The sequence below is a fragment of the Haliotis asinina genome, chromosome 9 (genome assembly GCF_037392515.1).
Source record: "Haliotis asinina isolate JCU_RB_2024 chromosome 9, JCU_Hal_asi_v2, whole genome shotgun sequence".
NCBI classification, from domain to species: domain Eukaryota; kingdom Metazoa; phylum Mollusca; class Gastropoda; order Lepetellida; family Haliotidae; genus Haliotis; species Haliotis asinina.
Genome location: NC_090288.1, coordinates 32,352,482 through 32,376,103, shown reverse-complemented (window position 1 = coordinate 32,376,103; position 23,622 = coordinate 32,352,482). Strand labels below are relative to the sequence as shown.

The 23,622-nt window shown below is 39.1% G+C and overlaps 1 protein-coding gene across 5 annotated transcripts in view; it reads right to left on the bottom strand.

Moving 5' to 3' along the window:
• LOC137297111 (serine/threonine-protein kinase TBK1-like) overlaps positions 1-23,622 on the bottom strand; it is a 120,893-nt gene that overhangs the window by 47,073 nt on the left and 50,198 nt on the right. Inside the window, exons 1-2 of one of the 5 annotated variants that reach the window (XM_067829102.1) lie at positions 15,169-15,318; positions 4,228-4,365 (exon numbers count right to left, since the gene is read on the bottom strand). The gene's annotated coding sequence lies outside the window, so the exon portion shown is untranslated. Of the gene's footprint in view, positions 1-4,227; positions 4,366-6,337; positions 6,652-15,168; positions 15,319-23,622 lie in introns of those variants that run through there. The other 4 variants (XM_067829098.1, XM_067829100.1, XM_067829103.1 and 1 more) reach the window with 4 other exon arrangements.

Below are 23,622 nucleotides of genomic sequence, written 5' to 3'. Positions count from 1 at the left end.
ACTGCAAGGTGTGGCCATACAAACGGCTATCGAGTCGAAATCAGTATGTGGAAAATCTGTAGTAGTGCCACGCATATTTACACAATGGAAGATTACTGGATAGCACGGAGGAAATTACCTATGTACGGTCCAATGGTTGTCTCGCTGCGCAACAGGTTATTTCCCCTCATACGTCTTGCCACACACCTACCTACGCAATGGCCACTCCTCTTGTTACGAGTTACAAATATCGCATATGCTAGTCTCGAATGAAATCATTTCCATTTTCCAGAGTTGTGTTTCTTTGTCTGGAAACTTTACTGTTATTTGTTTGATTAGCATTATTAGAAGCTGGCGAGTAATACGAGAGTAAGATTTTTTATGGATAACAACTTCTTTGTTACATATGATCAGGGATAATCCACAACATAGGCTCCCTGATATGATGCGACGTTTTGGTATGGGTCCTTATACCGTTGTCAAGCAAGAGTGAAGTAATACAGCACAGAACATGAATATACATGAACAGGGATAAAGCAATAAGAACATGTAGGTATGAATCAAAGGGGGATTAACAACAGATCATTACCACCATCCATTGTTGTTGTTGTTAATCCCCCCAACAGATCATTACCACCATCCATTGTTGTTGTAGTTAATCCCCCTTTGATTCATACCTACATGTTGTTATTGCTTGTAATAATAATTCTGCGCTTTGAGCATGATGTCGGTGTGGACTTAGCACAGTATAAATGGACTAACTGTTTAATTAATCTGGATCATTAATCATCTCCCACACCCACTGGCCAACAGTGCATTCAAAATAGTACATTTCAGAAGGCGTTGTAACATGATCACCGTGTTTTGTTTCTATTTTCTAATTATACTCATTCGATAAATCATGCTTAAGAGTTTGGTGTGAAACTATATATACGGTGGCAATACGATTTCTATTTTTTTCGGTCCCAACTGGTCAAGTCTTCAGCAGCAAACTGGTCAATATGACCAAAATATGCTAATAATTATCGCTATGGCATTCAGAATTGCACAGTCAAAAATGAAGAAACGAAGACAATATTGCTGGTGCATGGGTCCACAACATAACACAGCAGAGATATCGACGGGGAGTGTACCATAATCTTGTTCAAGAATTGCAATTAGATGGAGAGAGATTAATTTGGATAATTTTGTTCGAAATAGGAAAAATGCAGAACATAAACAATCTATCACCTTTCAGAACCTCTTTATGGTATCATATCCCTTAGACGGGGTGGGAATTAAACTTGATTGTTGTTTAGCGCCGTAGTCAGCAATATTCCGGCTATATATGGCGGTGGTCTGTAAAATGTCGATTCTGGATCAGACAATCCAATGATCAACATCGTGAGCATCGATCTGCGCAATTGGGATACGATGACATGTGTCAGCGAGCCTCACCGCCTGACCCCGTTAGTCGCCTGTTGCGGCAAGCATAACCAAACCTAGACCTTCACTGGTCACAGACAAATGACCTATATACTGACTGAATATGAATTATCATGATCATGAATATGGGTTACTGAAGACCAATGTTTGACCGGATCTTCACGGGTATGGGATATTCGATTCTCGTCTTGCTCAAAATGATATTTTTGCTAAGAGTACTATTGTACATATACATATATGTCTGTTGTTGCCGTCGTGACGCTAACACAAAATGTTTATACAACGTTTTCTGAGGGTTTCTATTGGACATGTTTCATAAACATATTCTCAGAACGTTTTCGGAACGTTATTAAAAAGTTACTGAAACGTCAACAAGTAACTAACGACAAACCCTACCCATTGAAATATTTTGAAACAATCCTTAGGTTTGATTGAAACCAACTCAAATCGTATACAGCAAAACGTCAACTTTTCATGAAGACCAATGTCTCAGTTCACTGTATGAACATGTATGAACTTGAACAATTGTGCAGTCATATCTGTACAGAACTATCATTGGTTTTGTTTACTGTTGGATTTACAAAGACGCAGGATTTTAATGTCAATGTTATCTCTCATTTACTGTTGTGCGGTTGCGGTTAAGTTCATCCTTCTTTGTGTAGGTAAATCTACTGCCACTTACGTAATGGAATATGGTCCACATTTTGTATCAGGTCAAAACATGAACCCCTTCTAACCCCGTAAACCAGGTGGTAATATAAAGTTACTTCATTTCAAAGTATTGTTCAGAGGTCATATGACATGCAAGACATGTTCGTCAGTGTAAAGTGAGTGAGTGCGAGAGTGAGTTTAGTTTTACGCCGCTTTCAGCTATATTCCAGCAATATCACGTCGGGGGACACTAAACACAGGCTTCACGACGTGATATTGCTGGAATATTGCTAAACGCGACGTAAGACCACACACACTCAGTTATTAAAGTAAATGCATGATGTATCAGATACGTAAAAATCCTAGGTATTGTACGATTGAATGAGCCGAGATCTTAACCCTTTGCATCATATTTGGGACATGAGTGGTCGTCACGTTTTTCCACGGCATCGTTGTCACCACATGATGTTTCATAAACGTGTTGAAAGCTTATCATTGAAAACATACGGGGGTGCTTAATTAAGTTGTTTGTAGATACATTATATTGTTTTATGTTGAACTAAATAAATCATTAAGTTGTGATTATACTTAAAGATGATATGCACGTAACAGGTAATGCTGCACTTGGAGAACTTCGATATATAGTGGACAAAATACGTAAGGGATATTGGTATTCTTATGACTGATATTTTATCAGTATGTCAATGAATAAATACATCGTTACACATTTCAAAATTTACGTACATCCCTAACTATTTTTGTCCAGTATATTATACAAATTAGATAGTGGATCGGTTAAACGGTACTGCAAATAACACATTTGTACACATCTGATAACCACGAGGTTAAAGCTGTATTACCCTTGTAGATGATAAGACTTTGGACTGGGTAATATTCAATTTGTTATGAAACTACTCTAACGTTTTACGTGCTGTATATATGAATGCATCGTGCCCTATTCTAACAGGTATCATGGGCGGCCGTGACAATTTGCAGCACTGGACGTACAGAGAGTTCAACTATTGATATCAGATTGTTTTGAATATCCTATTTTTCCCCTACACAGACGAAACTGAATGGGCTTAAAGATATATCCTAAATGGTCGTACTATTTGAAATAACAAGTCCCTTAACACATTGTCTTTAAACCCACCAGAGTTATGTCCCTTCGAATATCGATCAGCATCGTTTGTTTGGGACGACAATAATGTCGAATTGATCCGCGTCAACAACACCTAAAATTTGCCTGGTAATATGACTCGACTCGACTCGTTAGAACCTGTATTTCTTTCAACTACGGTAAATACGGATTCAGTGGCCCGTACCGTCTGATACCACCCGACAAATAGCCGAGGTGCAAGGAATATCTTTAGGGAAGTGTTACTTGATGTTGGAAATACATCTCAACATGTATGTATTTACAAACTAAACATTTTTGTAAGTAAAAGTTAAGATGCCATTACAATGATAATTCACACTAGATATAATATGCCTATTCAATGTTTTGATATATTCATACATACACCTGTTAAAGCGGTGACATGTCTTCAACACATGGCGCCCACGTTTTACTGTTTCCGTTTTTATTGCCAGTATTCGGTGTGAATTAAATACTATAATATTAGTAAATGTTGAGTATTACTGGCAATCGTTACAAACGTGAGGCGGATATTGAAATTCACTTGTTGTTGCCTGTCACATGACGACATTACTTTGACATTCCATGATTTTGCAGATTCCTTACCAAACTTGGCATCATAACAGTAGAGTCAGACGCTGCGACATTTGTCTTTTCTCTCATTTGGTAACGAAGTGTGTAGCACTGTTTGTCAAAAGGAGACAGATTCATTGCTCCTTGAAGGAAACAATGGGTAAATGCCTCAAGATATTCAATCCAGTGATGTTGTATTAGGATTGCGTGACACGGTTGCAGATGATTTAGTATTTAGTACCGAATCCGTGCAAATACATCTTTAAACATTCTTCACAGAACCGTTAACCGGAATCGTTGATCTCCATTGTCGATATTTGAAACTTTTGATATAGAAAGATCTAATTCAAAGAAACCAAGAACCACCCACTGAGACAATGTATGATGCTATGTAATACATCCATGAATTAGGAATGGCTTTTTCTCTTTATTCGGAAATAAAATACTCAGGAAGTGTTTACCTTGCGTTTACCCGACGGTGAACCGGTAATCCCCGACTGAAAGGTCACTATTTCCCCTTCGTGAAAAACACATTTCCAAAATATATTCTCCGTATAACTCCACCGCGATTAAACGGCACATTTGAGCGTTGACATCACCTGAAATAATAGAGATAATATTGAAAGAGACAATTAAGTGTATATACATTTGTAGCTAAGTATTTGCTTTTATTCAAATGTTCTGATTTCGCAACACTAGTCTAGTATTTATATAAAAGTGCTATATTCCCCTCACCAATTCCATATCATGTACATTGAATAACACAGTGGCCATGGCTACAATGTATAGACTGAATGGTTCCACGGGAACAGTGCGCAAACGCAAGTCAAAGGAGTATAAGCATTATATACCGTACAAACACTTTAAGTTAGTGTTTATTTTCATTGCGGTGGATCTATTGGCAACGTATCTGCTGTTTCTTCTCGCTGATTGATTGTCTGATTGTCGTTCACTAACAGAAAGTAAGACAACATGCGAGACTTCCACGATAAGTAGAAGACAGACATATCGAGAACGCTTTCGAAGACAATTCGAAGAAACTAATAATTGTAAGTTCTCCGTTACTTTAATGATACCTTTCGTTCCACTACAGAAAACTTGATTTATTGTTCGTTCATGTTTGTTTCAGGTTGAACAAGACCAGTGGCCTAAAAGAATTGAAGAGGAAGGTCACTGGGACTCCGGACACCATTGGGCTATATCACAGGCTCCGACTGTAATTGGGGGGAGGGGCTCTAATTGATCTAACGTCGCTTTGGACAGTTTATAGTTGTTTCGCGACGTTTCACTTCACCTGACTAAATGGAATAGAGTCCATTTTCAAAGACTGGGAGAAAAATAATTATTCTGACGACTCCAAGGGGAACACCTCCGCACGTCTACCTGAACCTGACAGCGAAATAGGAATGAGGCATCCCTTTCCACAAGTCATCGTTCAGCAGATTCACAGGTTTCCACTGTTTTAAACACATTTGCACTGGCTTATAATCCGTGCTAGAAATGGATATTGTTGCTGTTAACCTCTAATTCCCGCCTTTCGATGACATGTTTTGAAATTACAGGAGACAAATATGTTCCTGTGCCCGTGTCTAACAAAGTCTGTCTGGTATGTGTGTGAGTGTGTGTGTGTGAGTGTGTGTGTGTGTGTGTGTGTGAGTGAGTGAGTGAGTGAGTGAGTGAGTGAGTGAGTGAGTGTGTGTGTGTGTGTGTGTGTGTGTGTGTGTGTGTGACACTCTCTCACTCGTTCTGTGCGTTCGAGCATGCATGAAGGTGGGCATGTGGAGGTATATGTATGGGTGGGTTGGTACGTAGGTAGGTAGATGGGTAGGTCGAATGGGTATATCAAAAGGACGGACACACCCCTAGGCATTGATACTTGAAGAGATCGAAACGAAACGCTTTATGTTTGATCATGTATTCTTTGTTTACTGTTTATTCGTTTGAATAAAACACGATCGGCTGCTAATATCATTTTTCTATGGCGACACTGCGTATATAACATCACAACAGCGGAACAGGGAAAACGAAACAAGCAAAACTCCAGCTAAGAACGAAACAAGCTAACGAATCCACAGAGATGGGCACAGTGAGCAAATATTACCATGCCTAAATACAACGTGGTTTGTCACTCATAATGGTATAAATGGATGTTCACGCTGGTGTCAGCGAAGCTAACAAAGACTATCTATCTTAAACCCAGAAACAAAATGTTTGTTACAACCAGGAACATTTAACCACTAGTGCTCATTACATCTTTATACTGCATGCATTTGGGCGAATACCTCCTTTGTTTTGCACAAAATGGCTGCGAGCTATTGTTGTGATTGTATGAACGTGAAGTATTTTGCACTATATCCTATATAATTTTACAAGAATATCGTGAGCTTTCGGTGTTATTTGCACAAGCACAAATGTTTCCTGTGAACTATTTTAGTACGCTCACTTATACCACATTTTGCGTTAAAATCATAATTTCTATAGTAATCGATGCAGGTAAGATATCATAATACAAAGAAAGAAATAACTGTAGAGCACGTTTATATCAACACACACACATATATATATACCGACCGTTAGCGTCGTTATATACCTTCCACAGCTAAACAGCGCGTCACCACGTTTGTTCGTGAAAAGAAATGATCACACAAAGTAGGTCATGACGGCGTCCTCAATAAGACATGCAGAAACAAGAGTATGAAAAACGAGGCGAAATGCAATAATTTTAAACCTGCATTGATGGTCACTCTGATGTAATCTTTGTTGTCCCGGGTGATGTTTTGGAAATTTTATCCCGAACATAACACTAACCTAATCTGTGTGAAGCAAATTTTATTCCAGTGATAAACTTCCTAATGTGCAATGTGCAAATCACACTCCGATGACCTAATATCACTGCCACAGGCTATTTTGCATATCACGTGACCGGACTTTTGTCTTGTTTGTAAACAATATGCTGAGACTGGTATAAGGCAAGCGATTCTATGAGGTTTTCGTAATTTTTTACACATTAATGTAAATATTTTTCTACAACTGGGTCAGTAAGGTTTATGACAATACATATTTATTTTCAAACCGGATGCATCGTTTGCTCCCCATTTGGGTTCGACGACAGCACGTGGAGCCGTACAACCCATGTAAAGAAAGGATCACCACTCAAATCGAAATGTTACAAGTTTTATGGTAATTTCTCAGTGAAACTGAACAATTTTAACAAACATGTTTAATTAGACGTGTAGACGCTTAAAAAAATAAAACAGTTATGAAATGTGTACATATTTTGACTGAAGTGTGTAAGATTTTACGATTGGCTCGCCACATGGAACTCTGGGTAGGAGAAAGTGGGTGTCAATAACAAGATATACTCGCTTCCGGTTTGATTATCAGTACTATTTAACCTGTTTGTGATTGTGATTGACGTATTCCAAATGAACAGCCCCAAGCACGACTGGTATATTTTAGAATGTATAGCAAGCGCTACAGAAATATTACAAAACCCGAAGGCTGAGATTATAAGGATCGTGAATGTGACTTTTACATCTTAAGAGACATTCTCGTAGGTGTTGAAAACGTCTCAGAATATTCACAGAACTCAATCCCCTCTACAACAATCAGTCCTTCATGGTGTCACGGATGTCATTATGGTCTGCGCGTATAACAAACGCATTGATGGATTAAAAAAACCTTTAAGCTTCGGATGTATAAATATATTTAATGCATATTTTCAAGGTGTGTCTCTGTGAACAAAGATGATCCAACGAATTAATGAAAGACGGAACCAATCATATATCGGACCAACATCAATACAAGATAACTATCCGCAAACGTTCAAAAGACGAAAGAGTGACAATGCTCTTTCAACAAATTTTACATGATAAATGATAGGTCCGAGTAACAGTATATGAACCATCCTACAGAAGCATTCATAAAATCCCCATGGCACCTCCATGAAGGCACCCCTCCCTCCATTCAATACAATAGCTATAATGGCCTATTGGATCACTCTGATCATAGAAGGGCGTCATCTCGTTTTAAACAACCCCCTCTCCATCAGTCGGCGTATCAGTGAATGTGTATACGATTATAAAGGTCAACAGGGATTTGAACCAAAACTGTAATTAATGTAGCACCTCTAGGCAAGCGCCCATCACTAGCTCTCTGGGTGCATGTTTACATATGTCGCAGTCTTCTCTCTCTCCCTCTTTCTCTCTCTCTTATTCTCTCTTTCACTCCATACATCTCTCGGAGACAGTGTCTAACTGAATGTTACACATCATCAGTACATAGGCGTACCCTATTCAGTTGAAAACCATTGGAATTATCCTTGGAACAATTCACTACATCCATGGATGAGAAATTCTTTGAAAAACTATCGATCAGGGTTGCCATCATCAACAAGTGATATTCGTTTCTGTCTTCTTGTATGAGTACAACACATAGCGAATGGAAGCAGTCATTACGTCACATACATTACGTCACAGCAGGTTCCTGGGATATCCCCCTGTTTTCCATCCCAGAGACACCTCTGCAACCAGTCGCTGTAGCTTCGCGCTGCTCAAATATCAGAGTGACTGAGTGAGTTTAGTTTTACGCCGCACTCAGCAATATTCCAGTTATATGTCGGCGGACCGTAAATACTCGAGTCTGGACCAGACAATCTAGTGATCAGCAACATGAGCATCGATCTGTGCAATTGGGAATCGATGGCATGTGTCAACCAAGTCAGCGAGCCTGACCACCCGATCCCGTTAGTCGCCTCTTACGGCAAGCATAGTCGCCTTTTATGGCAAGCATGGGTTACCGAAGGCCTATTCTACCCCGTGACCTTCATGGGTCCTCAAATATCAGAAAGACATGTACACTACTATGAATTCACTAAGAGATGCACTCCTATTTGAACACGTACAAGATAACGCAGTGATATCAGGATTTCGAGACACGTACATCCGCCTTAAGATTCCTTGTCTTTTTAATCCCTGAGCATAGTTCTTGAACTCATCTATGACAACCCTTATAGTCTTTCTCATGAAGAAGATCTATGTAAATATAATGTGCCGTCAATCCCAGCGCTATGAGAATAGTCTGCCTGTCCCTAAACCACATTACTTTTCCTTCCGCTAAAAACTTTCTGCAATGTCGAAGCTATAAATGAAGCAAGTCTAGATTTCATGAAGTTCAATCTGAACAATCCTAGCGAAATGTCTAACTGAAGTGATTATGGGCCTAGATTTCTGAGACCACGTTGGCTTTGATTAGTAGCTGTAATGGCTGTACCTTAGTATGATTCGTACGCCATGTGGTGGCTACGACCTACTGTTAAGACCACACATGGCACCGCTTACAGAGACACAGAACAACTTGGATGCACTTTAAGATTGATTGTAAGATCAGCTTTCGCTTAACAATTAATACATATATTCATCTACCAGTATGCAAATTTCCACATATCAATAGCGTTTGCGCGTTAGTGTATATATCCAGGCCTCTCTCCCTCTCTCTCTCACACACACACACACACAATTAGCAGTGACAGACTAACCTTTAACAGACTTCTAAACCCCATGTCGATCTGACATGGCATGTGAGTGTTTATTACAGTTTTACAAAAGCCTATTTATCGGGATAACTGTTACATTTCCCATAAACAGCGCTAGTTTAGATCCATTTCCTCAACTGTAGTTTCAGGTTTCATATTCTAGACTTCCATTTCCTTTCGTGGATACATTTGTTTCATGGTCTATATGACTGGCTATTGTCGAACCGCACGCTTACGATGTACGGTCAGAAAGTACTCCTCCACGCCTGGAAAATGATATAAAAGCAGCTAGGTGTTTTTATGTTTTATTTTCTGTATATATCATCTGTCATCCTGAAGCAAATTGGTTTTACTATGCTCAACCCTCATGATCCCAATTTTCGTTTGACTTTCATCTAGGTTACTCCCATGCAATACAGACAGTTTTATTTGTACTACGGGGCTTGTGATCGTCACTATTTAGATGACGAGGCAAAAAAGTTGCTCGAACATATGGTGAAGGAAACAAGCAGTTATATGGATTGCGTAACGGTTTTGAAATGACAAAACAGTTAGTTGGACATTATAAACCTGTTATAGCTGTGAGAATAATTCATTTCGTATATGCTGATATTTCTGACATAAGAAAAAGACAGGATTTTCATTTTCAATTTCCCGAGTGACGTTTTCAGTAATTTCATACTGAAGAGGGTCCCGGCTTCACAAAGCCGTTTTAGGATTACTATGCTAAGCCGACATGTAAATATGGGAATTGCGATCGCTTGAGGGGCTCAAAAATGGGCTTAAATTACCTTGACCTCGACACCTATGAATGAAAATGAATCAGAGAGTGAGTAAGGCGGAATTTAGCCGCGTGTAACAATATTCCAGCAACGTCACGCCTGGGGACGCTGGCTTCACACATCGTACCTGTGTGGGGAATCGAACATGGTCTTTCTTGTAACAAACGCCTTAACCACTAGGCTACCTCACTGCTGCCAAAATCACTACCCAGCCACCCATAATTATATTTATAGTTATATGTACAGTTATGATATTCCCACCAATTACATCCAGGTGGGTTTAATTTATTCATGCAGGTGCATATTGCTTTGTAAACCCGGACGCAATGGTAGAATTACAATGTGTCATGGGTCAAGAGTTCCTCTTCAGTTTCTTCCTTGTATGTCTATACAATCAGATATTTCACGAATAGATATGTGCAGATATGTTTCCACCCTGAACAGTCACCCCTAGCTTCGAGTACACGCACACGCGCGCGCACACACGCACGCATTCACACATAAAACACGCACGTACAGTAAACTAACTGAAAGACACCTCTAGTTTAGTTCATTATAAACGCAGTTCCTCGTGCATACTGGCAGGGACTAAACAACCAGTAGGTTATAATCGCAGTTTTTTCATATCCAAATATGTAATTATTACAGGACTATTCTTACTTTTAAATTGTCTCTTTTGGCATGAATGAAAGATGAACAGCTGTATGACACTATTAGTTTATGGAGATCAGGAGGTGCTGCGCAATATGCTTTCTTTGATATTGATGCCTGATCAGTGATTTTCTGTGTCGCGACATTCCTCCTATATCATGGTGGTCTGTAAACAGTAGAATGTGGACCACATAATTCGGTGACTGACATTCTGGATATCGAAGGACACGATAACATGCATCAACCCTGTCAGCAAGGTAGACCACCTGATCCCGAGGGACGCCTTTAGCTACAAGCAATTGGTTGATGAAGACCTGTCCTAAAGAGGAACTTCATAGAATTTGTGAAAATCTGTTACGATATAATGATACAGTTTTACAGTTGAAATTCACATGCTTCTAAAATCCTTCATTTACATAATTAAATGTGATTCTAAAGAAACACCCGAAATAAAATCTGTTTCAAAATATAGCGCATTATCTGGAAGATGGAAACTGTCAGCGTGGTTCGTTTTGTATTTGTTTTTCAAAGCTAAATCTAGCAATGAATTATTTCTAATATTTGTAAACCGTCATGCCACGATGACCCCTTTGCTTGTGAAATTTTGTTTATTTGAACCATTTATGGAATATACGAGAAGAAATAGTTTTACATTTTACCTCTGCAGATTTGTGGAACTCCTAATAGTATGTTATTAAGCTATAGTGCTTTAAGTCATTGCAGACACACATACTTCGGAGAACTCTACACCCGTATTGGATGCTAAAAAAAGATAAGGAAAGAAGAAATGCTGTTGGTGATGAATTTCATACAGGCATACTGTGCGACAGCACATACAACATACTCATGAGGATAGAGATGTATATATCACTTAAGGGGGGTCCCGCGTACAATATACAGCATACCAATACGCCTTTGAACCTCTTTATAATTTGATAGAAGCCTTTTAAACTTGAAGAGGTGAGCCAATGTGAAGGGAGATTCAAACCCTGGTGAAATCTGGGATTGTTCATTTAGGGCTGTGGCACAGCAGAAAGGGCTCGGGAGAAACTAATGTGGATCTGGGATTATGAGACATAGCACGTGTAGTACGGGCAAAGAGAAGCAGCTACGTATATAAGTGTTCACTTTGTTTACGCGACAGTCCATAATCCATATAGTTGTTGTACATGGATTCTTATGTAAAGAATTAGGTCGCGAGTTGACTCGCTTGTGTACCTCAAAGCGCTGAACGACACTATTTACCCAACTGCCAAGCCATACCTGCAATGTCATCCCCTAAATGCATGAAAGAAAGTCTGGTTTTCCTCGTGTTCTGAATTTCCGGTCTCACTTGGACTTTTTCAATGTAAATAGGAGTATTGCTACCAATATTATATTTATTCAGACACTAAGCCTTAGCGTTTGCAATACATAGTGACTCGCTATCGTCACCACTCGCATCTTTCCTAACCACCAAGCTCTTCGGCTTGTCCCGGAATAACACGAGTTGGTCACGACTGGATCGGCTCCTGTCTATAAGCATATCAAAGAGCCGTGGAACCAGTCAAATGGCTTCCTTGGAGCTCAGCCAATCATATTGCATTACAGCAAACCTGAATAAACTAGGAACATGTATACGAGACCGTGAACTCGGGAAGTCCTAGATTTACCTCCTGGATCGAAAACGAGACTTACCATGACGAAAGGCTAAATTAAATTTTCTAGAGTCATGTAAGAATGTCGAGTTTTGATTGGTCCACGTAACTCTGATAAAATACCATGTTCTGTGTTCGGGCCGATGTCGTCATATATACTGACTGGCGATTCAGTGAATTCATGAATTATTATGAGGTGATATTTTATCGAAAAGAATCCCACACAAGCAAACGAGGAGAAGATCAGGTAATCGACCATCGTCGTATAAATGATGCTTTTGTTAACTCTGAAAGCAAATTCATCGTTACCCACATGTACACTATATATATTTTAAGATGGGCTTATGGTAACCAAAGATAAATATGCCTGGGCAAGGTTAGATCTGCATCTGTGACATTTGCAGTGTTTACCATGTCTACAAATTTTGAAATTTACAAATGCAAACGATATGAAGAAGTGAATATACATCTGACATCAAATTTATCAAGTACGTATGGATGCCGTCTTGATTTGCCGTCCTGGCAACCGAATTGTAAGATTGGTTGAAGTTAAATAAGAGTGGAGCAGATGTGAACGGATACGAAAATAATTATAACTTTTGAGAAACATTTGTGTACACAAAACTGTAGCATACTGTGCTTGTATTGGATTATTTGTTTAAACTAAAAAATAAGGTAAGATACTGTCGATACCATGATACTAACACATACATACAGTACACAACACAACTCTTAAAAACTGTAATGTTATTCAGTCACAAACAATCACAAACAACAATATGCATGGAGGTTTGCGATTTAAGGCTAATACACGCCTACACACAAACGCATGTCCAGATTCAATATATACTGAGGGAAAAATATAAGGGGTCACATCTTAGTATACGTATTTCCTTTTACCAAGGTTTCATCACAAGCTTTGTATCGCACACCTTGTGAAGAAGCCTAAAAAACCCCATATAATGGAACACTTGTGCTTTCATGTGATCCCTTATTTTGTTCCCCCAGTATATTTACTATTTCGATCAAACCAATCATTTGACAATGGATATCTGCCATTATGGATACAACAAAGTTAGAGTCAAACTGTTACACAATAATACTACAGGTATGGGCTTAAAGTGTGAGTGAGAACCCGTTATACTACTTAAGGAATTCATAATGAACATGTTCATTTCAAGTCCGTTGTTGAGAAAAGGTAATTTTTAGGATGAAAACTTTACTTTTACAACTGAAAAGCAGTGTGGAGCAATTTGTCGTACAGTGAAGGCGCATGCTCATTTTCACTATCTGCATTTTATCCATGCACTCTGACATTATTACACATTACAGTCTTGTTCTGCAAACCACTGACCGAGTCTGATAACCAATAAAAAAAGACATAATACATAATAATAATAAAAAAAATAATAGCCCATTTATCAGTCGCTTTACTCTATGCACAATGCATGCTCGAAACGCCCAAACAATATGGTTATTATTACCCCGAGTAACCCAAGCTGCCTGTTAGGCACTAGATGGTCTGTGGTTACATAACTTCTTCCACAGGGTATCCATTTTCGGCTGGGTGAACTGGATTCCTAACTCGATTATTTCAACATGAAATTACTCATAAGTCTATTATCTCAGGTGCAAATGCTTTTATGAACAATATAATTGTTGAACCTAATTGGAACGCTATAACGTAATGAGTGAAAAAAATAAAGAATCACACGCCATAAGAAGTGTTTCTTGAATTCTTTTCCAAGATTTCACCTAAGGCTATATACCACAAACCTGGAAACAAATAAGGAACACTTGTGCTTTCATGTGATCCATTATTTTTTTGCCTCAGTATATTTCATGCTGTACTGAACGCTCATTCCATGGATCAATATATTATTCGTTCCTTTATAAAGACAAATGTAGATACGGGTACAGTATATCTGTTTGTAAGGGGGGCAATGTGTTGTTTTTACTTGTAGTTTTCAAAGAAATTATCATTTAAAATATTAATTATTACATTAGAGTCTTCTGCAGGCCTAGTCTTTCTCTAAAACTGCGCCCTTCTCTCTACCACTTGGGGATTTCAATAAACTGCGGTCACATTCCTGTCTGGGCTGTGTCCCCCTTTCACGGGCACAATAACCCAGGCTTAAGCTGCAGCGAGCCCGCCGAGATGTGTACACTATTTAGTGTCTCGTCCCCTTTCAAACTCCATTAAGCGTTACGAAACAGATCGCTTTGTTATATTTGGAGGGGATGGGGTCGCGCGCGCGCGCGCGTGTGTGTGTGTTGCATTGGTGCTCCTTTCCAAATGATTCAGAATGATAACGCAACCCCCAGGAAACACAAATGAGGTCAAGTTTGTATACTTTTTCAGTGTATTAGTATGTAGTCCCAATTACGTATTCAGTAATTCAGGGGCGGGTACAGCTTTTTGAGAACGGTGGCACACTTCATCTTCACTCGAATTTGAATGGTCATATAACAAATTTCATGGTTAAGTGGGGTTGCGCACCCCTGCACGAACCCCTCTGGATCCGCTTATGTAAATAAATGAAAGTCCAATCGTTAATAGCATGGAGAGAACACAGTTACACAAGCTCCAAAATATCAGTACTTTGTTTACAATTATTATGTCATGTGAATTGTCATGGACCATCACGTGATTGATCACATGTCATCGGAATTAACAAATTTAAGGTGGGGCAATTTTGCAATATGAGCAGCGACACATATTTGGTGGATAAAGGTCGCCAGTTTGACCTACACAGAATACAGTCAGCGTTTGTGTGTGGTTGTCATGATATGTCTTACCTGATAAAACAGATGGGATCCACAGAAACATTTTATCCACTTGGCAGTAAGGCCAGTAGTGAGACAAACATTCTCTCAATTTTCGTGTTTGTAAACAACCAGTAATGTTTAATTTTGTCCTGCAAACGATGCGTCAGGCTGCAGTTATTTCCCTTGCTAATACTATAAATAGCATCCCAGACTTATTCCATATAACATGATTTCACGAAGCACTGAATTGCTTCTTTTCCGAGGAAACTCCAAAATGCTACATTAGTAACACAGAAATCAATAAATGATTATGCATTCGTCATCGAAGGATAATACTGACTCAGAATGAGCGTCTGGTTTTATAATCTGATTTCCCGAGGTACAGCGGTTTATAAATCCACGTAATTTCCCATGACCCCAATTCAGGTACTTCTACAAAGAGGGGACTAATCTGATGGTGCTGCCGTACAAATCGATTCCGACGAATTTTAACGAACATTCTCATGTAGCAATTAGTCTCAAGCAGATAATCTATGCTCAGCCGTTACACCTGGACCTCCTCGTCTCACTGTTCGACTTCTGATACTTCTTAATGTTCTGCGCATGACCATAGTGACATCAGAGGGAAGGGTCGCTTTGACGGTAAGATTGTATTGGGATCATTTCCAGGATTAATGTCGAAATCCATATCTGTTTTCAATCCGACAAAATTCTGATTATTACAGGGGTAATACTGAAATTAATATTTATGTCCGCAATATAATAATATCCTCTGAGAAATGAGCGCCACTTTAAGTATAATAGTTTATTATCTTTGATAAGCTGAAAACATGAACATGACGTAATTTGTAGCTGTCATGTGCCTAGTCGGTCAAAAATACTCATAAATCAATTAATTGCATTCTTGATATTTCGGGTTTTCTTTTATTGTAATGCCTTTGTAAATGAATTTCATTTAAATTGGCCTCGCCCAATTCAAATTATATTTTCTTTAGAGCACGATTGTGTCGTGCGTGTATTCTCCGGGAAAGCACGACACAAGTAAACAATGGAGTCCAGGACAAACAAACCCGTGTCTCCACGGACAAAGCGTGGGCGTGAAAAAAGAACCTGCATGATATCTTTGATCGCTATTACAGTCATCATCATCAAAGTCTTTATTACGTATGAAGGCCACATGCCCATATACATAGTAGTACACATCTTCGAAATAGGCATAAAAACATGAAACAGTTCTTGAATGATTAAGCATTTTGCATGTACCTGTCTGCTGAGCTAATTTTTCCTTTAGTTACATCCCCAATTCGAAATATCAGACCACATATATGTACACGTGTGTCGGCACTGTATTTCTTTTTTTATAAATATGATTCTAATACTACTTTCTATTATTCTAACCTTTCTCTTAATACGTATTTTTCTCTTCTGAGTCTACTTTACACGAGGGACAAATACTACGGAATTTGTATTCCATATTTAAGGACAGACATCCCTCAGGCTCACGAAGACTAATATATTGTGCATACAACCTGTAACGTGAGAATTTTTCAAGTGTAGATGTCCAATTTTGATAAAACATATTGATCAAGCGTTCTCTAGAAATATGAATAAAAGCACACGGATCACCGACTGCTTGTGAACACCAGACAAATCCAAAGCCGCGCGAGCAACGTATATGGCGTATCTCAGACGCCCACGTGTGGTACCCAGCTGTGTCTAGGTTGTATATATGTTACAGTGTATATGCCTTTTTCGGGAGACGTCCACCATGCATTGTTATTAACTTAAGCCAGTATTTCATCGTTCGAACGTAGGAATTAATATAAACTGGAAAACGTCCACATTCTCCATATCATATCACATTTGGTGTCTGTGGACCGACATTTAACAATATTTTACATGCTCGTAAGTGAACTTTTTCAATGCTGTTGTATCTTTTAAATCCCCATACCTCTGACCCATATTGGTTGAATTTGGCTGTCAAATATTTAAAAACATACTTCCAAAGGTGTTGTTCCAAGTTTCCTTAAGTTTGTAGTTAATTCCATTAAAGCCTTTTTACTAGGGGATCCAAATTCTGAGACCGCTTGTCTGAGACTACAATTACATGTGAACACAAAACCTAGGTATTTGTAGCTGTCTACCGTTTCAGTGTTTCTCCCATTATAAAGCTAATTTTCTTTAACCGCCAATTTCCCACCTCTCCTAAAAACAAGGACTTTAGATTTATCCAAATTTACAGTTAATCCCCACTTATCTGCATACAATTTTAAAGTGTCTAGCTGACACCGAAGACCACCAATGGTGTCTGACACAAGAATTACATCGTCTGCAAACAACAACATTAGAATTTCTAGTATATTGGAAACAGTTGGACCCCATTCTTACCATACTTTGTGATTTCTACAGAAAGTTCGTTTATAAATAATGAGAATAACACTGGACTCAGCATACAACCCTGCTGTAAACCCAATGGACAGTTAAGATGTTCCGTCAGCTCTGATTTTTACCATGACACACGATTTTTCTGTTTTACATATACTCCTAAGAAATTGTAACATTTTGCCGTTTACACCGTATGATGAGAGTAATTTCCGTAGTTTATCTCTATTTACAAAATCAAAAGCTTTTTTAAAAGAAAGTTTTACAAGAATTTGCAGGTACAAGATTTGTATTGAAACGTCATACTCACGCAATAAAGACGTTTTTCTGTAAGGTTAGTCTGTCTTATACCTCCCAGCTTCTAAAATCCTTCTAAAAAGAAGCCATGTCCTATGCATGAGTACGGACTGGCCTTAAAGCAGCAGTAAGTGCTTAGTACCCCCATCAGCTCCTTTTCCGAAGACAGGGAGATAAACAGACAAGTTCCGCACAAAATGTCAACTGCTTGAAAACCCAGGTGTCCACATTCAGTATAGTTTTATTGTTGCAAAAGACACTACACATGGTTTATATATTACTGAAAAAATGTTATACAGAGCCATCAGGTTGTCATGTGATTTAACCTTCTCTGAAATGCTTGTACAACAACCGATTCTGTGTTGAAGTACTATAGCCCGTAATGTCTCGCTTTCAGCCGGTTCAGTTCCGAATGGATGTATTCATGAATGCAGCGTCCAACAACTGAGATCTAAATATGTTTTCTGAGGAATGAGTTCCTGTGAAATTTGTTCACTTAATAACACAATAACCAGGAAGCCCAGGGGAGAAAAACGAGAAAAGCTTTATACCGTGACTATAATTACCATCCGGCGTCTTTTATAGGGAATCGGCGTTGCGTCAACCGATGTTGATCAATCTTCTGATAGATGTTTCGGCAAGCAGGAAAAACATAAGCTCACAGGATACGAAGTTTCTGACAATTTCCTCTTACAAACGTTCAGCCTGGGCCATCCTTACTAGTTGCCTTGTCACACATGATATATTACATTTGACTGCTTTCAAGTGACTCTGTATTCACTGTCACAGTAAAACGATATTTCCTGTCGCAAACCGATGTTTGTCGGTTCAAATCTCGATTCCCCTGCTTGTTAGTTGGTTTTCAAGGTATGTTCCTACAATATTCGTACCCTTGGGTTCCAAGAAAATGGTAACACACAGAACCAACATCTCATGGCGTTATTCTTTCCCATACGAAAGTCACACGCCATGGTATAACTGGAATACATTTGAAAGCAATGGCCAAATTCGCTTGTATTTGCAAGACGTCCTACGGCTGGGATATTGCTGTGTTTGACCTAGTGATACCACAACATCCTCAGCGTCCATAAAAATTACATGCTTGGGAGTCATTCACATTGTTTGTACATGCTTTTTCATAAAACATTCACCCCCACCACACCACCCCTATCACCTAGGGAGATTTTTAAGACCTTGCTTTGGACAACCCCATACCACTCTGCATTTGACACAAAGGACGTTTAGTTGAAACAGACTGCCCATAACCGCCTTCCAGTTCAGTTTCACTCGATACCAACAGAAAGATTTGACAAAAAAAGCTAACATAAGATAATATAGCACTTACCAGATATATTTGGGTCCTTGTAAGGACACGTTCGAACGTTTGGTAGGTTCTCGATTAAACGCACGCGGGAAGCACGGTTCTCGGGAAATTTTGTATCGTCTTCATTTGTTCTCTGTGTTACCCAATTTTCCTTTTAATGCCCGCAACGTGTAGTGGGGTTGGGGTAGTGTGTGTGTGTGTGTGTGTGTGTGTGTGTGTGTGTGTGTGTGTGTGTGTCTGTCTGTCTGTCTCTCTCTCTCTCTCTCTCTCTGTGTTTTCAATTCATTACATGTTCAACTCGAAGGTAACAAATACTTTCGGACACAACGTTCTAGCGAGTAGTGAATTCAAACTCATAATCACCGGATCCTATGATGGGAAGGGGTGTGCGTGCGTGTTGTCATTGATTTTCTAAATGACAAGCAGGAGTACATAAATTTTAAGGGGCCACTCACATTGCACATGCTTCACCATAAACATCGTCATCACCCCCGCCCCATAAATTATGAACGGTCCCTTAGATCTGAAACGATTATCCTTCCATTAAATCATTAATGGAGAACCGTCATCGAGGAACAAAACCCAATTTATGTGTAAAAAATGATGCTGGAATAAAAATTAACCTTACCCTACAAACCATACTATTTGGATTAAAGGAAAATCGAAATGATCCTTTGAAAATATGCTTCTTACTAAACAAACAATCTTTCGCAACCGAATATATGGAATAATACCAGATCAAAAGAATATCTTTAGAATCTGCTGCCTGTACTATTATGTCTCAAAATGTATCGCTTTTACAACTTGTTCATATGATAAGTTTACAAAATTTTGGTCATCACTACATACTGTATTTGCCTAGTAATGTACTACCTGCTTGGATATAGTCCATATCTAACACTGAAGACTGTAGATCAATATCCTAAAGTCTTGTATGTTTCTGACATTAACACCATCACATACCTGTGAATACACATCAGGGCTTGATTTAATGCTTTGTTGCTTGCACGGGTGCAGCCTAATTTTACCAAAATGAACCTACATAGGAGTCTAACCTGCACAAGGTGCAATATCAATCTTTGAGAAATATACATCTGCAATAAGTCTAACATTATATAAGCATACATATGTCAGCTCCGCTTTCTTGTACACTTTGAATAGCTATGGCACTGAAACAATGCTGTTTATAGACACTTCTCGGCTGTGACAATGCATGTAAACAGGGATCAGCTTTGTTTTCGTGTTGCTATGGTTTCATGGTAACTAGATCAAGTTTATATACACCGAAACCTCTGATGTTTTACAAACTACTCAACAGCTGAAGTTTTGGAATTTGGCTGGTGCAGCTGGATTCTTTTCATAGGCTACACCTGGTGCAAGCAGGATAGCAATCTTTGAATTCAGCCCTGTATACTCTCTTGGAAATATTAAGACCCACGCAGTTGTTGATTACAACATGTGACCTGTAACCAGAAAAAATGGGCAAATAAATAAACAAACAAACAAACAAACAAACAAATAAATAAATAAATAAATAAATAAATAAATAAATAAATAAATAAATGAGTTCAGTTACAAGAATCGAATTTCATGTTCGCCGAAGTTATAGCGAAACAGTAACGTCACGATCAAAGCAACAGGAGTTGCTGTCCTTGAGATGTGATGTTAACCTCTTCTGCTGCATTGAGCCGCACGCGAGAAACACTTCTGTGGGTGTGCTAGTTGGCTTCTTAAGTTGCGTGGAGTATCGCTATCTTGTTTAGTAATAACACCGAGTGTGTGTGACGTCAAAACGCATATTTTCACATCCTCAATGACAGCCTCAAGAGGTAATCGAATATGGGCGAAATTCGCACATCTCACATCAAGCTGAATATAATATATAAGTAAATTATATTATATATTATGAAGATCGTACAGATTCATAAGTATCAGACTGGCAATATATTTTCAAGCGCAAAGATGAAATCATTGCATCCATTTCATAAGAAAAAGACTAATCTCTACTAATCGTTTACAGAACAATAACTAGACAGAGACCAGTACGTAAATTGTTAACAAGAGAGAGAGTGGAAACCTGCGTAACTTCGAAAAGTAAAGGCACCCACAACGATATGTCATGAACATATACAGTGCATTGCTACACTGAAGTCTCCAACCACAAATGTTAATGTGACGTAGTGAGCAGACAAGTCAGCGCGAGACCTCACGCGAACCCCGCTACACACGCGCCGCACAAAGCTGTACGAGTTATCTCCCATTTATGCATCTAGAACTTGCACAACAAGAGTTCGTTTTGCAAAAAAAGTAAATATTTTGACTTTTCATCTCTTTTGAAAACATTACAATGACATTTCAGTTTCACATATTGCATATGCTTCGTGTGTTGGGTTAAAGTAATAATAATACCTTTTTCCATGGTGCCAATTTAAGACACTGATGTACTCCGTACTCCAGGTGACGACCAACCCGTGTATATATTATATATATCGTACAGCGCTAAGCGGGGCAGTAACGACCACTGATTACCCGCTTTTCGTATGATTAATTTAGACGTATAGGTGAGTCCAGAGACCGAGAGTGGATTATCAAAATGTATACTCAGTACAGTTCTTAGAAGTATGATAGTGAGTGAGTGATTGAGTTTAGTTTTACGCCGCACTCAGCAATGTTCCAGCTATATGACGGCGGGCTGTAAATAATCGAGTCTGGACCAGACAATCCAGTGATCAGCAACATGAGCATCGATCCGCGCAATTGGGAACCGATGACATTTGCCAACCACGTCAGCGAGCCTGACTACATGATCCCGTTAGTCGCCTCTTACGACAAGCATAGTCGCCTTATATGGCAAGCATGGGTTGCTGAAGGCCTATTCTACCCCGGGACCTTCACGGGGCAGAAGTATGATAGACGACAGCTGCGGAGACAGCTTTTTGAGAAAAGGTGGGGTGCACACTTCATTCTTTCCCGAGTTTCAATGGTCATATAACAAAATTTCAGGACAATGCGCACCCCTGCATACACACTCACGCACACACACCTATGGGCGGACCCAGAGCAGAGAGAAGGTGGAGAAGTGCGTATCCCCACTATTTTTCCTGAATGTTTACCAGCTGCGGGTGACCATTGACACTCATGAAAACGGCTGAAAATGAATATGATATGTCATTTCACACGGATAAATTCAAACACTCACACGTATCACGGGATCACGAAACCACCATTCGACAGGCATCGTTTCATTTCAACACTGTTCCACTGTGTGTTTCTTAACTGCATACATAATAATCCCCTTATATAAGGTCGGTAACACTTTCACACAGTCCCGTGAGAACTTCATGATTTCCGACAGCGTTCGGTCGTTTAAAGCAAGGGAATGTTCATACTCATTTGTACATCTTGGCTAACGTAAACATTAAGAAAAAGACCCATCCATTTAAGGCCTGTACATATATGGTGACGATACTAGAAGCATCACACAAAAGTACTATGTCATTTTATCAATTCACATGAGCAAACAGGGAATACATGACCGTCGCAGTATCGTTGATAAAGTCTACTAAACAAAACCGAAACACCGCTACATAGTCTCCTTGTGGATCATACCGCCAAAGGTGACTTCCGGGTTCTTCCGGGTTCGTCCGAAAATCAGATCACAAAACACATGCTAGTTTCTTCTTATGCATCCACCGAGTGTATCATGTGTACCTCACTGATAAGAGGGTCCCAAGTTTAAAACAATTAACACAATTGCAAGTATCATACAGTTTTATGTACAACAAACCTTAATTTCGGTGACGGAATGTTGTTCAGTTGTATAATATTCTTGATGATAATAATAACTGAATCATACGACAATAATGACTGCCACTAATAACAGAAACGCATTACTGGTTTATTTGAAAATGCGCATTCCGATGTTTTATGACGTCAGAGTTCTTCGGATAACCCCCTTCCCTGTATCGGCCACTTCATGGAAATCGTACTTATAACTTGAGAAGTGTTTACAAAACGAGCCTCCAGCGAACTGCGTGTAGGATCATGTATGGCTGCCTCTCCAAATGGTTTTACTATCAATATGCCGTTATGTGTCACGGCGCGAACATGAGCTGAATGGATCCAAATGATATGCGTCCGGGTGCAAGTGTGGTGTTAAAAAGAAAGCCTTTGTGTAGAAGCGCAGTATGACATTATGGCTCATCTATACAAAATATATACTGATATATTTTTAGACATTTGCGATAACATCCTGTTTCTGGGAGATAATGAAGAATCCCCCTTGGTTAGTCAAGAGAAGGAGTGCCGCCGAAACGTGTAACTGTGACTAGTTACAAGGATTAGGGTACACAAGAAACCTCAAAAGTATTGAGATTCTTCAAAGGCATTTAGAAGATGGTGATATAAAACACATCTTATGGACATTGTCCTGTTCACTATATCATTATCCGCTATGTCCTGACCATGGTGCAAGAACTATC